This window comes from Paralichthys olivaceus, chromosome 8, assembly GCF_024713975.1.
Source record: "Paralichthys olivaceus isolate ysfri-2021 chromosome 8, ASM2471397v2, whole genome shotgun sequence".
Classification (NCBI taxonomy): Eukaryota; Metazoa; Chordata; class Actinopteri; order Pleuronectiformes; family Paralichthyidae; genus Paralichthys; species Paralichthys olivaceus.
Genome location: NC_091100.1, coordinates 15,337,343 through 15,356,211, shown reverse-complemented (window position 1 = coordinate 15,356,211; position 18,869 = coordinate 15,337,343). Strand labels below are relative to the sequence as shown.

The 18,869-nt window shown below is 40.4% G+C and overlaps 1 long non-coding RNA gene across 2 annotated transcripts; it reads left to right on the top strand.

Annotated features, from left to right (window-relative positions):
• Window positions 1–3,929: 3,929 nt before the first annotated feature.
• Window positions 3,930–5,341, top strand: LOC138411182 (uncharacterized). Of its 2 annotated transcripts, none has more exons than XR_011243838.1 (2): window positions 3,930–4,502; window positions 4,968–5,341. It is a non-coding gene; the product is annotated as an uncharacterized lncRNA (long non-coding RNA). The 2 variants fall into 2 exon arrangements; XR_011243837.1 differs by having other exon boundaries at window positions 3,930–4,770.
• The last annotated feature ends 13,528 nt before the right edge of the window (window positions 5,342–18,869 follow it).

The following is an 18,869-nucleotide window of genomic DNA, read 5'->3' as shown; positions in this document are numbered from 1 at the left end:
AAGATGTGACCAAAAGCAACAGATGGCAAAAACAAGACAACACTCAGTGGCCTCAGAAAGAATTAGACAAACATTGTATGCATTTCAGCAAACATATATATGATCCTGTCCCCGTCTCTGATCCATTACAGTAAATCTGCTGGATTACCTAAAAGAAAAATATGAGTTTATGTTTCTATTTCGATTGCACTACAGACCATGACCAGAACAACTAGATTTGGTGTTTTTATCAACCTTACTGCAGTGAAGCCAAAGAAGCATCATGCCTTAAAGAATCAACTCGTTCGTATCTGTCCCCTGTGATTCACTTTATGTTTTATTCTAATATATTGTATTTATTCATCCCTACCATTTAAATTAAAGGATATGATCAGATTTTACAAGTGGTAGTGAAGTGATACCTTCATTAACAAAATCAAGTCCTTTCTCGGAGCAGAACGTATTCGAAAGTGCAGCCAAAGACAATTTGAGGCTTCAGCAGTCTGAAAGGTTACACTCCAGAGTCTGTCCTTTTAATGGGAAATTCCCTCTGTGTGTTCCCTTATACGGCTTTGGTAGAGGGACACACCCTGGTAGTTGTACACAGGTTTGTTGCTGGGGCAAAATACTGGCAATAGACCAATGCAATTAGCAGGATGAACAGTTCAATTTAGCTCAATTCAATTTGGCTTAGTACTCAGACTGCTGAAACTTTATTTGAACAACACCCTCCTGGGACAGTAAGAGATACAAACACCCATTTGGTCTTTTAAAGAAGTGTATGCATATAAACTAAGGCAGCAATAATCAATATGTTTTTTTATTACATTTAAACATGGCAATTTACATGCAGCAAGTCAGCTGGGTTTGGCTCCAACTTTAGATGATGGATTGATGGTTGGATGGATGGATGGATAGATGGTTGGATGGATGGATGGATGGATGGATGGTTGGATGGATGGATGGATGGATTATTGGATGGATGCATGGATGGATGGTTGGATGGTATGATGGATGGATGGATGGATGGATGGATGGATGGATGGATGGATGGATGATGGATGGTTGGATGGATAGATGGATGGATGGTTGGATGGATGGCAATATAGGACCTTTAAGCTAGAGGAGTGAATATAGTGGAGCAACTGCAGAGCCCGTCCCTCAGGAGTCAGAGGGGACCCAAAACAGAGATAAAACCTGACCTGAATTCAACAAGTAGCCCGAGACATCACACCAAATAAATATTGATTTTGCAGATGTTAAGTGTTGTTTTTTTCATGCCAACTTTATATGTGATAATACATCAGGTAAAACATAATTCAAATTATATGTCAGTGTGTCAGACCCTGAACTGAGCTTTCTACATTCTCACCAGCTGCTGAAACAACACAACACTGGACTAGTGTGCAGATCTTATTTATCACAAGAGGCACCACAGTCTTCTCTTGTCTGTCATCTGGTCTACAACACAAATCCTTTGCATCTCAAAGGAATAAACTCCTGTGCTACTGTTCAATCAAAACTGAAAACTACTGTTGACTGACAGTTACATTTCAACTGCAGGATTGAGTTGAGCCAGATTCTGGGATTCTACTGCACAAAGATTCACAATAGAAAGAACAAAATAGAGAAATCTCATCAGACAACGAAATAAGCCTCCATTGTAAATGTAGACGCCCAGTCTCATATACTCACTCCCTCTGTCCTGCTCTCCCTGGTCCCCCAAACAAAGACAGGCTAATTGGGTGTCTAGACTCGGTCACAAAAAACAAACAAAAAACAATCCATTACCTCTGAACTGTAATTGAAAACAGAGCTGAGAGTTAATTACTTATCGTTAATCATCCCATTCACCTCCAGCTACCTGTACGCTTCATCGTTTTTCACTCCAACAACTTTTGTTTATACCAATTACAAACCTCCCTCTGGATCAGATGGGGGGGGACTGTTGAAAGCAGGGATGAAGACAAAACCGACAAATGGAGGGATGACAGAAATCGATGGAGGAATAGAGAATGGACATGAGGAGAGAACATAACAATAAGGGAGATTGATTTATCTGTAATGAATGAGGAAAATGGCTCAGTGGAGTGATTTGTCCCGGTCACGTCCGGGTTGATTGTGGGCCGTTTTGTGAGTGGTTGAAAGGCGATGGAGTATAGTGATGCTGATTGACAGCGCAGGTCGACATGAGAAAGACAATTTGCATTTTCATTACGTTTGAGATTGACTTCGCTTCGCTGTGCCTTTGTGGTTTCACGCACACACCACACCACACCACACACCACACCACACACCACACCACACCACACACACACACACACACACACACACACACACACACACACACACACACACATACATACATAGCCATATAAACATGCAAACATCAAGGTGCCGTCTCAGTGCAGAGCCTCAGTATCTCCGCAGTGCGTGAGTGACAGCTACACTGTGGCTCCCTGTGAGTCTGTGTGGGATTTGGAAATAGAACCAAAAGAACTGCTCTCAAAATAGAGCAACTGAGCCCAAATTATTTGCCCTGAACGAACCCTAATGCTGACAACAAAGATTTATTTTAACATTAAATAATATGTCAAGCTTTGTGGAAAAGTGAGAAAAAAAAGAATTTGACATACAGAAGCCATAAGAACTTGAGGAGATGATATTAAGTTTGAAGTATGGGCTTAAGAATATATACACAAGAATTTTTAAACCCAGATGTGCATCTACAGAACACTGACAGCAGTAAGAGTAGTAATAAGCAGTACTACATGTGCAGGGAGAGCAATAAAAATGATTAAACTGTGCCTTTAGCAATGGAAACACAAAGTACACCCAAAGTACGTAACAGTGAGTTTTACTAAAGACGGAGTGAACACGATTTCAATTGACTTCCTAACACACTTCGTCTGCTATGGGTCAACTACAATGTTCATTTAAATGTTCAATATGTAACTCCTGGATTGATTAGATAGTGAAGCCCCGTGGGATCATGGGATCTGTTGTCTTCACCACAATTGCAGATGATCCAACCCAGGTACAAAACCATATTCATGGATAAGAGGATGTGTTCAAGCTTTATTATCGTTCAACAGCAATAAACAGAAATAAATCATAGTGATCCATTACAAGTAAAATGTAGCTAGCAGTGTAAAGTCACTTGCCCCAGAAGTAATAGTAGCGACGGGCAAAGCTATGGGTAAAGCCAATACAATGCTTTTAAAAGGCATTTTGGATGATTTAACTACACAGGTAAACAAAATATAGGGTTAGGCTAGTTGTATTTAGACATTTTAATGAAGAATTTTTATAATATATCTAATAATTATTTAATTAATTATATAATTTGTCTCTGATTACTTTCACTATGTACTTAGATATACTGTTTATTTCATATCCTCAGTTGAAATGGTTGAATTAGAAATGTGAGACATGTGTAGTATGGATTGTGAACACTTCTGACAGGCTTTACGCCATCTCAAAACTTCTGGTTGTATGCATGCACAGACAACTCACTTGAATATATTGGTAGTTTAATGTAACTGGATTCGTAACCTGGAAAAGTTGTGCTGTGTGATGAAGATATTCACAGTTTCTTCAGACATGCACTTTTGTCAGACAGACTGTTTTGACAGCAGCCTTTGGAATGAAAGGAGCAGTCAACAGAGTGGGACATCTCTGAGCAATGCCAAAGGGGAAAGGCCTGCGGGGGCCGCTGAGAGCCCTAACACTGACAATGTGACAGACATACCATCCCATTCTGTGGCAGCAGGGCAAGGATGGAGTACACAGAGGTGACAAGATTCTCATAGCAATCTCTGGGAGACAGAAAGGAGCTGATTCCTCCATTTTGATCCAAACAGAATTACTCTGTCTGACTGTCTAACAACCTGGGCAGAGGAAAGCTGCTGTTGATACATGACATGTTAAAATTTGATTCCAAGGTCTGTATATATGTACACACAAGGTAGAACCTCTCATTTCTCCAATTTACTCTGATCTTTCTTTGTCTTTGATCTTTCTGAGGTCCAACAGTCCTCTTAAATTGAATCAAGCTACACCAACTTGCACTTTGATACATATCTGTCCCCAACCCCAGATAGCATAGAGATGTTGACCACTTCAGATAACATGCAGTGCTCTAGGCAAGGTGTAATCCAGATGTTAACCTAAAGCGACCAATGGGGTAAATGGTGAATATGGCACTTTTGGTTAGCATTCTGTATTGTTGTGGCTTGTGGGATGTGTTGGAAAAATCTGGGCCCAAACAATTTTTCTGTGTTGGAAGTATAACAAATTTCAATCAAGATCCATTAATGATTTCTAGAAAATCAGCAAAATTCTCAATAAACGCCCCATCGTCTGCATCTATGCCAAAAATGAATGGTTTCTTGCTGCATGTCCCGTCCTTACACTAGAATTCGAGGAAGTCAGTGGTTTTGCATAATCCTGCCGACAACACAACCAAACAATCAACCAGCCAACCATCAAACAGAGGCAAAAACAAGACCCCATTGTCGGAGGTATTAACAGAGAACACAGTTTGGAAAAGCTCTTCCATCTCACCACATGGACTCAGGCACAATGTAATGTCTATTTAGTTTATGTCTTCCAATGATAATGTGGAAGAAATTGAGTGGCTTCAAAAGAGATCTAAGTGCAACCCCGTTCATCACTTTTGAAATAATTAATACTGACTGTGAGTCTAGGCTCATCGTCAGTGTCCAACCTCACACAAATACATTTTAGAAGAATGGTAGCTAAGTCCTGAAGCTGGATTTCAAAACAGAGGTGAACCTTTCTCAGAGCAACATATCAATGTCCACAGACTGTCAGATTATGAGCATTTATGCATTATGTTCAGCTGTCCACCTGTGACCATGTTGAATATCAAATGACAGGAATAATTAGGAAGAAACACATGAGACGATGTGTGAAATGTTAAATTTGATACAGAATGTTTAAACAGTCAATCCCTCTTTTAAAAGTCTGGCAACTAAAGAAACAACATCAGGACTGAACTCCAGCTTCCTTCAAGCCCCTTGACTGAAGCTCCTGGCTTCCCTTCACTGGAGCAGAATCCTAGTCTCCCTCTCTCACACACAGCGATTGAAATCTCCAAAGCTCCGCTGCACGCCTTGCTTGTTCCGGTTCTCACCTCTAACCTCCCACATCTCATCGTCACATTTTATTTGTTGGAGGAGACAGTTCAGGAGCAGGAGCATTTGGAGCTGACTTCAGTTAAACCTCTTATCTCTGCTTGAGAGTTGAGTCCCAGGATGACCGTCTCAGCCAACAACCATCCCACTTGCCAATGTCAGTGTCCTTGTGTACTCTGAAAATAAATCACTGCCATCTGCAAGGCTTCTTTCCCCTTAGTTTCTTACAGGTTTCCTTCATAGTGGCACAGCAGCTGCTGTTACAATACACCAAACTAGTTTTTGTGATATAAAAAAAAATCCTCAGAGAAATTAGGACAAAAGATGATTTTCACGAATCAGCGTCAATCTCTTCAGATCCCCCAGAGTACAGAAGCAATGTATTTGGCATATGATGGGACTTGTTCACCCACTGGTCTCTATAGAGCTGTAAATAAAAGACAGACCAGGGCAAAATCAATAGAGGTTTATGAAGGTTGCTGATGCACTGTGGGTATAGGACCACTCAAAGTTAAACAGAGAGAGAGGAAATTGAAATCAAGATAATCAAAACAAAAACTGTGGTAAGTATATGGGATAAATATTCTCAAACCATGTTCTGCAGCTTTCCATCGATGAGGTCAAATGGCATCCATGACTTAAGAGATGTGCAAGAGACCCACCATCAACTCAGGTAAATAGGGGACGACAACATACCTAGTCTCTCAGCAAAGCGAAAATGCTCCTGTGCTGTGTTTTACCAGCTCTACACAACACTGTAACTCCAATATCTAATTGTCAAGAGTAGAGACAGTGTCCTAAATAGGATGAATGGCACAAAGGCTCCGTGAAGGCAGCGATGGGTCAAACGCTGCCAAGGCTGGTAACAGGTTGGAGAGCCAGAGTGATTAAAGCAATGAATCACTTGTGGGGGGGGGGTCTTAGCTGCTGGCGTCATCGACACACAAGATGGCTATTCAGGGCGCCGACAACAATTCTTAACCAATACTAGAGAACAAAGTGTGTGTGTATATGTGTGTGTGTGTGTGAGAGAGAGAGTGAGGGAGAGCAAGATGTTTCAGCATAGACATGTTGTTTTTCACTCTGCTGTTTATACAACGCTGAATAAATGCGTCCAATTTCATTCTCATTCTTCGCCGGCCTGAAACAAGACCTATAAATCTAGATAGTAGATGTGTGCAGAGGGCCACAACCACTTTGTAACACAGAACAAATGAGATCAGGTGTTACTTGCAGGTGGGTAGTGATGTGGAGAGAGGCTCTGCGCTGTGTTTAAGACAGAAAGACAACACAGAATTACTTGATTTTGCAAAACTTTTGCTAAATATGACAAAAATATTTGTGTAGACTGAAACAAAAATACAAGAAAACTCAGTGGTTTAACTTAGTCTTCACAAATTCTTCTCAGTTATAAAAATAACCTTAAGTATAGAGAATAAAGTAGAAAATGTATGATGTCAAAGTTTAACCTAATTTGAAATAGTTACACCACTAGATAGGGTTATCTTGTACATTGGCATAATGTGGTGCATCCACAACACTTATTTAGGTTATTTAAAAACAAATAGTTTAGAGGTATCGCAGCTATAGAACTTCCCTTCAAGAGTAACTTCACATTAAAAAATATTATTCTCGCAGGTCACCAGTGAGAGACGTTGCAGCCTTACTGTTATTTGTGCAGGGCAAAAATAAATGACATATTTTTTTACTACTGGAGGTTTGTACTGCCACCAGGAAGTTGCCACATGCTTGTACTTAACAGTCAGACACAAAGTCTTATGCTTACTCAGCTTTTCTATGATACCAAACTACATGCAAGCCAAAGAAGTAAAAGCATTACAGTGTTACAAACTCACCTGAGCACTGTGACAAAGTTTAATTTACTGGAAGCAGTGTACTGGGTGACTGACTGACTGAGGATCTCCCTTTTAAAGTCAGGTGCACTTAAACTTTGGTGGATTGCTTTTATAAAGGTGGATTTGACAGGTAGTGGGAGAAAACATGTCTCTGAAGAGGAAATTGTGCACTTGTGAAATTGAAAGCATTTGAGTAGAACATTTGTGTGTGTGACAAGCAGTGTGTACACACATTTCGATTGCAATTGCATTTGGTGCCACTTTGTGCCAAGTGTAAGAAGGGTCCCTGAGTGGTTGTTTGTAGGCACATTTGTGCTTTGCGCGAACATCAACATGCTGGCATGCTAAAGGCTCATTTATGCTTCCTTAACGTATGAGAAGAGATCCTTCTAATTCAAACAATGTCACCCTCACTGCCCACATACCTTCAAGCATCTCTTACATTGGCATGTTGTTAAGCAATACATTCACTAGAGGGAGACCAAGTTGAAAGTTTTCTGATTCATGGCGACAGCAATGGAAGTTGTAATGCTGTATCTCCTAAGAAAGAGGCAAAGCTACCACATTGTAAACAAGCGTGGGCACATAAAGATGCCTGTAGTTTCTTGTACACTCAGAACATCTTTCTTCTGAAGGTTCCACATTGGTTGAAATGTCTACTTTGTGTCCAATGGCCATCTTGCTTGAACTATTGGCTACACTGCCCCAATGATGGTATTGCTTAATTTTGTCTGTTTCGTTTGTATTCGTAATATTTCAGAAGATATACACAAATTTTACCAAAATGAAAGCAGAGTACAGAATGAAAGCTTAAATGAGCCTTTTTACCGTCAATGTTAAACTCACACATTAAAGGGCTGACCGACATTGCCATCCTTCAACACTGCTGTGGGTAAAAAAGGTAATGAAACCAGTAAAATTCTACCAACATACATAGATATTCTAATGGAAACTGGATTCAACACCTGGCTAAACATGATTTCCAAACTGGAGTAACCTTCGATAGAGAACACAATAAAAGTAAAAGGACTAGATACTAGAAACCAAGGCAACACAACTATACCCATTGCCCTATTGGCTACAACAGAAAGAGACAAAGCCAATTAATCGTCGTCTTTCATTTACTTGCATCCTTTATCCCGTTAAAGAGAGGCGTCAATGCCAATATTTAGGAATATGAACTGTGATTGATGGAGACACCCACAGTCTGCCACCGTTACTGCTCTTTTTACAATAACAGGACACTTACATCTGCTTTAATTGACAGACCAATAACAACAAAGGCATCCAGCAGCTGTTCTCTGACACTCTGGGACACTAACAGGGGAAATAACAACCCTGTATCAACAACACTGCCAAAATGCATTGTTTTGGACCACAGCACAACATCCAAATATAAAAGAGACAAGTTCTACAGACTCTTTTTGTTATTGTCACATCATGGATCTTTATCAAGTTCCAGTTCATCAAGTTCTTCTACATGCATGTCTTTTCTAAACATTACTGTAAATTGATGGAAATATATAACTGTTTCCTATGTTGGTGACTCAAATACATAATAAAAGACTGAAAATGCAAAAATAAAGAGGAAGATATGATTCTGGGACTCCTGCAAATAATATCTGATCGCAGGCCAAGCGTGCACAGTGGTTGATCATGGAGATGGACACCCTGTGACGAGCTGCAAGACTCCTTGATCACAGGTCTGTGAACAGCAGGCGATTGCAGAGTCAAACTGAATCAACAGCTGAGTCTTATTCGTCTTTTGATGCAGCCTAGAATCAGTTTTTTACCAAAGCCAGGACAGGGTTCATTATTAAAAGATCCAGCACAGGTGTCTCAGTATTGTACTGTTTGACTTTTTAATCGACTCAGCAGGAGAAGGAGGGAATCATTACCTTAAAGTGGCTATTGTGATGAGATGCAAATGGAAGTCGAGTTTCATTTCACGTTTTTGGCTGTGAAGGACCAGCCGTGGGCATCAGTCAGTTGACAGGATTTAGATTTATTTGTGACGATGAGTCCAGAGGGAGAGAGAGCGAGCGGATCAGAGTAGTAAAGCTGTGAACTGGTGCCAAGTGCATTTTGTTCTCGCAGCTCATCTTAATATTTATGATGCTCAAAGTCAAACTCAAACCACTCTATGAAGTGGCTTGAAAAAACAAATGGCCTGTAAAAAAGGGGCTTAAAATAGTTTGTTAATTTTGTACTGAGCCTCACAAATATATTAAAATAGCAAGAAAAAAAACCTGATGGACATAATGAAGGCAGAACTGTGCTAAACTATTCTAATCTGTTCTCAACTATACAGATTCATAATATACGTTACGGCATACATAGCGAAAGGTCATACAGATCATGGTGCAGGTTATATACACACACACACAATGTTATTGCGGATCAGGAATTTCTCTTAGATGCACGTCAGTTTGAATATATTGGCCAAGTTGTAGTAGCTAAAATAAAGATCAAACTACAGTGATTCAACTCTGTCACAATGTACATCTTAAAATTCAGTGATATTTTTAAATTTAATGGGTTCTTCCTTAGGTCCTGCCCTGCCCTCCACAAAATTTCATTTAAGTTTTTTGTGCCATCCTGCTAACTAACAAACAAACCAGCGCCAATGAAAGCATAAGCGCATTGGTATATGCAATAGGTATTAGACCTCTGTAACACTCAAACAATCTAAAACAGTTAGAGGTCTATGCACATGATACACAACCTACACATGTGTGGATATAACAGCACTGACCTCCATCACCATTTCCTCTCCATCCCTGACATCTGTAGTTTTTGAAAGATTGAGGTACTGCTACATAATTAGCTCTGGTCATTGCTTTGGTCAAAATGAAACAATAGGAGTTTTACATATAGTGGAATAAGAAGTTGCACTACACCACCTTTGCCCTTGACTGAGAACGGAGATTTATCTTCTTTTCCCAACAGCAACTTCCTTCAGAGCAGAAAATGCTTGGACCATCTCTGGAGGTGGTACCACCCAGCCTTCAGACTGATCCTTGCCTCCTCTCTTGTCACAAACATTTTACTGTGAGGTCCTTGGCATGCTGTCGCAGGATTGCCCAATGTTCCACAATACAAACTAAAGAGATTGTACAATCTCAACAAAATCCCACAGTGGCACATAGACAAAGAAGATTTAGCTGCATCTGTCACAGGAGATGAGAGTGGAAGTTCTGCAGGAAACACACCATGTCTTGTTACCGCAGTACTCTGTACCTGTATCCCCTGTTTTTGTCCCATTATGTGACTCCGGTAATTGAATTGGGTACAAGAGATTGAATTATTTAGGTTGTGTTTTTCCACTATTTCCAGAAGCATATCGAACAGGACTCCAATTCTGTTTTGTACACCAAGAATGTGAAGGAGGTACACATACAGATGTTTAGCGTTATGTATGGCTTCATAGTGTTATGTATGGCCTACATTAGGAGTGCTATCCATTATGATAGGGCAATATTACTCTTCTGATTATCTTCTCTTTGTCTCTAAGGCATGAATCTACTTTTGGAGATGCTCCATCAGTTAGTTTCCTGGTTCTTGACCTTTTCTTTCATTTATGACTGAATCAAGTTTGAATCTGTGCTCTTTCAAACAAGACATTTGTATGGCCCCTTAGAGCTTGGTTCCCTTACCCAGATTACAATCTCGACATCCATCTGCTATTGTCTGACGAATTAGCCTCTGGGGTCAAAAGACAATATTTGGAGGTCTCCGGGGTTGACAGCGGATTTATCAATTTCAAGAGTCCGGGCACGGTCTCACATATGTGAATGTAGCACTGGAGAACCTTCGCCTCCCCGTCACTTCCAATGTGTGTGAGCGAAGAGGCAAATAAAGCATTTGCTTCCTGTGGTGCAGCAAATCGTGGCACTGCTTTGTGTAGAGTTCAACTTTGGTGAAGGTCGACCTGCGATGACCACTTCATATTCACATATGTGTGTGGTGTACCTCAGTCTTCCATCGACCATTTACAGTCCAACAAGTTTCTTTTATCACACAAATTGAAACATTCTGCATATGTAAATAGTGATGGTTCTTCTGATCACACCCTTCTAGTGCTCCCCCTCATGTTGCTTTAAGACTTGCTGGATGAACCCCGTCCTGCTTTCTAATGTATTTTGCAAATCATGCCAGCCTCTCATCCTGCCTGCATGTAGCTTCAAGAACTAGGCTCTTGAGGATTCTTCCAGGTGCTAAACCCTTCTTTACTGAGTGTATTTTCAAAGCATGTAAAGCAGAAGACAGTATCTGCTTTTATAGCAAAGAAGCCTTTAAGAGTCAATTTTACACAGGAGATAATACAACCAGCTTTTAAAATACAACCCATTGTAAAAGATTTAACAATGTCAAATAGCAGCTTGTATAGGAAACCCATTACAGATGTGAGTTAACAGTTGTGTTCTATTTGCCTCTAAAAATCTCACATTCTATATATTGAATAAAAGAGAAAAGGTGCAAGAACTGAAAATAGATTTCTGTTTTTCTTATTTCCTAACGACCTCTCAGAATGATCTGGTGTCCCTGTGTATCACATTTTTAGTAACTAGCTCCATCTCTGTCAGCTACAACAGTGACATGCTCCTCATACACTGATGCTTCTGTATTAATGCTTAATAATAATCAAATAAAGTTTTTACCCTATTAATTCAGCTGCATCACTTTGTTATGTAACTATAGGACTATCTGAATATAAAAATGTGAATAACGATCTTGTCAGCAGTAATTTGATATTGCTTTCATACGTGAGCAGGAACTGCAACATACACAAGACACAGACGTCATTTTCTGGCATTTCTAACCAGAGGCAATGTTAATAAAAAAAGAAGATTCCTGACATTGCAATCAATATTGCACCATCATGTATTATGTGAAAGTCATTTGACAAGCTCAGCACAATGTATTCATTCATTCAATTCATCTAGTTTGCAGCTGAGGCCCACTTCTGAGGGAGGACCCCTGTCAACAGTGATCGATCACTGGGAGGGCTGCCCATCAAAAGGTGACATTGACAAGTTGGTACAGACCAATGGAAGTATGAGGATATTCACACTTGACTATACTGTATTATAACTACTGCTACAGTCGAACATTCTGGGGAAATTATTTTCTTACAATCGAATGAGTTGAATTAAAGTAATTTAACCAACATGTTGTCAGTTCAGTACAAGCAAACTCTGAATATTACTTGAGAATATTCAGATTACACCTCTATTTTTACTTGGGAGGCAGGAGGAGGCAGCACGAGGTTTTGCCGTTCACTATTTTTTGGCAGTCTGTGTTGTTTGGCTGTAAAAAAGTAACATTTAAGAAGCCAGGGAGACAGAAATAAATGGGTTCTATTTCAAAACACCTGCTATATCTAGACAGCCGAGATATGCCAATACTTGATCTGGCACACTGTCACTGGCAGCCTTTATGCCTAAATGTCTCCTGGCCAAGAGAGATTGTACTTGAGCACACGGGTAGGAGTTATGTGGCCCTGGCTTGTTTGATGAGATAAAAAGTAATTTTCTTCTCTCAGCTTTCTTGTCTCCCATGCTTACAGAGAGAAGTGTCCAGTCGAGAGGTGCTGCAGGCCTGGAGGGGCTTTTGTCATGCAAAGTTTCTCCTTCTGCTTTTGGAAGTGCTCAAACAAATCTCCCCAATATGTATTAAGTTCCATCTTTAAAGGCTAATTTATTCTGCTTTTAGGTACGAAAAAGACAAATTCATTTCAAATTATGTAATAAGCAGCTATTTGTTAAATTAGTTAATTTTTTTCCTTGTGTCCCATGATAGTCTTGCTTGAACTAATTGCTACACTGCCACCCCATGATTTTCGGTGGTACTGCTCTATTTGGTCTGTTTTCTCTCTATCTGTAAGCTTTCAGAGGAAAGTGCACAAATACAAACTAAATGCATTTGGATGCCTATTGTATTTCATCCAACTGCTTGGCAGAAAGAAGCAAAATGTTAAAAATAGAAAATATTCCTTTGAACTACAGTCTTGGCCGTGCTTACTTTATGTTTTATTATTAATGTTAATTGACAACATCCATAAAATGTGTTTTTGTTCTAAACAGCATTTTATAATGAGCATTTTAGCTTTGTATCAATAATTATGACGATGAGGTGGAACTGACAGTGTTGACAATGTTGAGTCGTGACTGATAAGAACCAATCAGGACGTGAGTGCGGTGGACTGCATCAATGTTTCCAAACTTCTCAGTTTTAGCAGCTTGGAAACTGAAACATGGCAGCGTGGAAGTTGCCTGAAATAAAGTGGATTGAACTGAATTACAATAAAATGTGCTTCTGTTCCAGCGGAAACTGGCTCCTAATAGTTTTAGAAGGAAATGAATTTGCAGTGTGTTGCCAGAAGTCCTCCCCCTCTTCTACAGACATGAAGTGTTTAGCACCTTCAGCCAGTTAGTGGAGTTGGGAAAACAGAGGCTAAAATTGTCCACTAGCATGATGTTGTCGTGCCCCTGTTCTGCCAGCTCCTCTCTCCCTCTGTTGTAACTCCCATTAACCACTCACACCCAATGGCTCTGCTATTTCAGACAATTTAAGGTGCCTCTCCGGCAGAAAGGATGGTGCAGTTGAGCGTGGTGGTGAGCTTACTGAAGGCCGCTGACACCATTAGCAAACTGCCATCAGGCTGATAGCCAGTCATGTAACAAGAGGCTGAGGGCCAGAGAAGAGACACAACTGATGATGAGCACAACACAACACTGATTCCTTCCTCACAGGTCAGAATAGTTGAACAAGCTGAAAAATGGAGAATTGATAAAAGCAGCTCTGTACAGAAAAACATGAATAAACACATTACGCTGTTTTCAGACATGAACTCTGGAAATTTCTGGAAAATTGGATCTGGACATTTTCTGGAAGTTTAAACATTCAGATGAGGGCTGACGCTTGGGTAGAGCATGTAGGAGGCAGGACATGATGTATAATTTCCGTTGTGGAAATCACATCAACACTGGCGTCGGTCCTTATCACCAAAGTTTTAGAATTTTGTTGTCTTTCCAACTTACAATATTCATTTGCATTGTCCTCGTGTATGGCAGCTCTTTTATCCTGGGATATTTGTATTTTTTTACCGGTGGTTGACAGGAAAACCTCCAGAAAATTTCTAGAGTAGCTGAATCGGGCATTTGCGTCCCCACATACAGCCCCTCAGTCAAATGTCAGTTCAGAGCATGTCTGAAAGCAGCAATATTTACACTCACACAGTGTATTTTAACAGGCTTCCATACTTATGTCCCTTCCTTATGATAACTCACAAACATATTCAAAACCTCTTATTTAATCCATTATAATCCCACAATGAATTCACCTCTCAGTTATTGTGAAGCCGCACTTACACTGATCTACTACTCTGCAACAAGCAGAGCTGTATTATCTACAAAGGTCACAGGATACAGTGAACTGCTCACTCCTGTCACACATGAGCCCTTATCTCTGTGGCCCATGCTAATGCACCATGACTGTTGCCTTTGCTGAAAGGGCTAACAAGCGTACAATTGCTGAAAATGGACCTTGTAGTGGAGTCTGACAGAGAGGAGAGTCTTTTTATCAGCCATATTGCACTCTATTGCCATATTGTAAATACAAACATGCATTATATTTATTAAACACATTTTAAAGTATCTTCCAGCACCATTGCTGGCAGTTACCCACTGTGGAAATCGAAGCCTCAGCCCAGGCGGTGTTAACAATATTAAAGCATTAAACTGGCCCCACCTGGTTCAAGACGCGGTCCAGAAGGGGCCTAAACAGGCCAGTAACATGCTGATCTGTGCCATCGTCTCCCCCACTGAGCTGCGGATTTGATTTGGCTACGACAGTCTTTATTTCCCCTGGGCTGCTGTGCTATCACAGTGAGGCGACGAGGTGAGCCATCTTGCTGAATGGAAATGCTCTCATAGATGTGCACTATGTGAGAGACGAGCCCCTGGGACCAATACTGGCTAATGGCGATCTGATTGACTGGGCAAAGAGAGGAGAGAGGAGAGGAAGTGAAGAGGCAAGTGCAGGAAGGTGTCTGTCTGTTTGTGTTCTCGATCACTTGAGCATAATTCTACATAGTGCATGTTAAGCATGCTTGTGAGTGGTTGTGTGTGTATGTGATTCTGTGACTCCCCCCCCCACATGCCTTTCTGCCTGTGGCCCTAATGAAGGCTGCTTACAGTATAATGAGAGATGTGGTCAGATAATGGAGGAGGTAATTACTTCAGCGCGCAGCAGGCGCTGGTTAAGAATTACATTATTGATCGGCCAAATGCGGCAGCATGGAGGGCTGAGGAGGAATGCAAAAACGGAGAAAGGAGAAATATCAACTCCTAAAATAAACAGCTTGTCTGTCTGGCTTCCAATCAAAGCTGAGGCACGTGCATGCGTGCACACACACCTAAACACACTCCAGCTGAGCAACTTCAGCGGACAAAATCTGCCTTTCTGGGCTGCATCAAATCAGAAATGAATGTTTGTCTGTATTCTCCAAAAACTCTCCTATCTATTATTAAAAACAGAGATAACTTTAGAAAAGATTTTAATTCACATTTACAACATCAACACCTTAGACTTAATCTGACAGTTAAGACCAGAGCTGCTGCACTGCCAAGAGCTGCAATTTGCACTGAGCACAGACTTCAGTACATTGCTTATAACAAAGTTTAACTGCAGTTATTGTTGGGAAAAACTGCAGAGCTCCTCTACAGGGGGGGACACTATGACTTGTAATGACAATATGTGTGAGAAATTTGCCTGTAACAGCTTGTTAGAGCTTTGAAATAATTCAACCAACTAAAAGAGCTTTATAAAGCTATACTATATATAAGGCTACTATAGCATGGATTTGTCCTCTATAATATGTATTATGTTTGATAATATTGATCATATACTGGAGAGAACTTCAGGATGTTGGCTATAGTGCATGTATTCACAACGTGTTGACATTATGAAACTGGCTGACTGGTTATTACAGTTATATATAACTTCATTTTTAGTTTGTCAGTAGTAGAACTCACATGCACCGAAATACAGGCTGCACACAACCCAGACACACACTGTGTACAAACACGTTATCTCGACCCACAGGCCTTTATCCTCAGCACCAATCAATACATGATATCGATTCGCTGTTAGACAACAGCTTGTAAGACATTAGGTTCTTCTCTAGTTTCCCAGTTGCTCTGACCCCACCCATGTAAGAGCTTTAGCAAGACTCAAAAAGTGACTCTTAAAATAACAACCTACCATTAAAACACAAGTGAACTTCCTTATTTTTATATAATTTTCACCTCAAACACTCACTTCTGTCATAAGGCAGAATCCCCTCGACATCCCCACATAAATCTCCCATTCAGCAAGCAAACAAGGTGGTAACTCCAGTCGTTAAATGCCACAGGGACTCAGTGCAGCATAGGTAATTATGGACTCAGATCTGCCCTCTAGGTTTCTGCAGTGTGTGCACATGAGTGTGTGTCAGTTTGTGTGCGTGGCAGGATGTAGGAGGGCTTTGTGTGTGAGTGTGTGTGTGTGTGTGTGTGTGTGTGTGTGTGTGTGATACCCGGGGTTTTAGCTTTTCATTAAAACAGAAGGCCTGGCAGACCGGTGCTTCAGCGGTTGTCCCCAGAGGCTGCCTTTTTCCACAAGCTCCACGCAATCAATTCGCCAACCCGTGGAAGGAGAGATGCATGCGAAGGGGCAGACTGAAGGACGGATGGATGGATGGGTGATAGGGTGGAGGGAGGGAGGGGCAGCCAGGGACTGATGCATGGCAAACAGGATTGATGAGAGAAAACTCCACTAGCATAGAAATCCCTTCATTTTTGCCAAGAGGCCTCCACTGGGTGAAGGCAGAAAAAAGTCAGGGGAGACGGAGAGAAGAGGCAAAAGGAATATTGAATAAAGATGGCAGGGAAAGCAGCCTCCTCCTGTCCATCTTCTAGGTTTTTCACATAAACTAAATGATCACACTGTGCACCTAACATATTCAAGTTGTTCTTTTCCATGAGTCTCGGAAAGCACTACGTTAAACTAACAATGAAATAATGAGTTATCGTATGCAGTATCTAAAATAAATATCAGGCTTTTGTGATAAAATCTACATGGTCTGTGACAATAATCAGTCTTTTATAAATCTCTTCGAGAACGATTATTATCATTCATGAAGACTGAAATAAACTGTGCCAATCTGCCAATCCAGATTCTTAGTGCGTTTTCACACGTGAAGGTTCAGCTCCAGGTTCATGTCCGTGTTACATTGTTAGGTTAGTGGTTAGTTCTGGTTAGTTTTGGTTTTACAGTGCAATTTTGGCTGTGACACAAAGTCCTTTGTATGACAAACGTACATCTGGTCGTCATCACCTACACCGGCTGCGTCTATCTACACTAATGCTTTGTTGAGGCGTCACTGACATCGATGTGTTTTCAATTTGGCTTATAGTAGGAGTCTTTCTGTTGGAATTGAGAAAATAAATGAACCCAACCATTTTGTAATCTCATCACCACTTTAATATCACCACATGGTACTACCAGAAAATAAACAACCTCATTGTTCAAACATTATATCGTTGGAGGTGAAGACTATAACAATCAACTTTCTCCAATTGGTCCGTAAATCCAAACTATCCAAAAAAATCTCTCACAACTTTGTTTCGATTCAGACTAAACTGAAAGTCCAAAGTTCCAGAGCAACCAAAGCACTCTTATTCAAATTATCCTCTATAATAAAAGAAAGAACAAACTAGAAACAACAACGCTCAAGGGGATGAAGAGAAAATAAATGTGTTACTGATTATTTATACCAAACTATAACATTAAAATGCTGCATCGACAGTGCTGCAACTTGTTCTGTCGTTCCTAAAAGTTCAGAGTAGCTGTTGTAGAGCATCAGTGTAACTCTGCTCATAAACACATGGTGCAACAAATTGTGGTAAAATGTTATTGACACAAGTCCATTAAAACCTCATTACATCTGCAGCCGTACAGAGGCAGCAGCTCATTGTGGGCGGTTAAATTGTGCTGTGCTGGTGTGGTTGCAGTCCTAATGGAAAATCTCAGAACCTTTCAGCACTGAGAAGAAATAAAAAATATGGCGATGAATACCTTAGCTTTAATCTGTACCTCTTAATGCATATGGTGAGGCAGGCTAATGTGCCTCGAAATGAGTCTAGAGTTTTTTTCAAATCGAAAGAAAATTGGCTCAAACTTTCTTCAATAATTAATTATGAGGATGAGTTCAATTTTATTTCAGTTTCTCTTGTGTTGTATACCAGCATTAAGGAGTGAAAACATCACTGATGAATAAAAATGCAAACCTCTTCCAAACTGAGTTTTACTAGAAGCTCTTATTACACTGTGGAGGTGGAGACTGGCCCTCTGTAAAGTGACCTGACTTCCCCACATCCTACACATGGTGCAGGAGGTCACACTCACAGCTTCACGCTTCATTTCCATATGCAAGTCAACCAGTAGTGCATTCATTCCTGTGGTAACCTCTATGATCTCCGATGTGTTGAGATACTTTTGATATTTTTGTTTTGCTCTTTGCCTCCATGTACGTTGAACTTATGTAGGTTTTGCAGTGGGTGTTAGACATATTGCATTACCTGCCACAGGAAGTTAGCATAAAAACGTAGTAGCTATTTCGATGAGTTCTGTGATTGGACGTTGTTGATAGTCAAATGGTGTTGACTCATTGTATGATTAAATAAGAAACTTGTTCAGCCAGTTAAACTCATTGTGAGTTTCAATAATCTTATTTAGCTGAAAAAATATTAGAATAAATGTGATAGAGTTCATTAAAACATTTGTATACATTCCTTTTCTTGTACGTATCAATAGATATAATGATAACAAC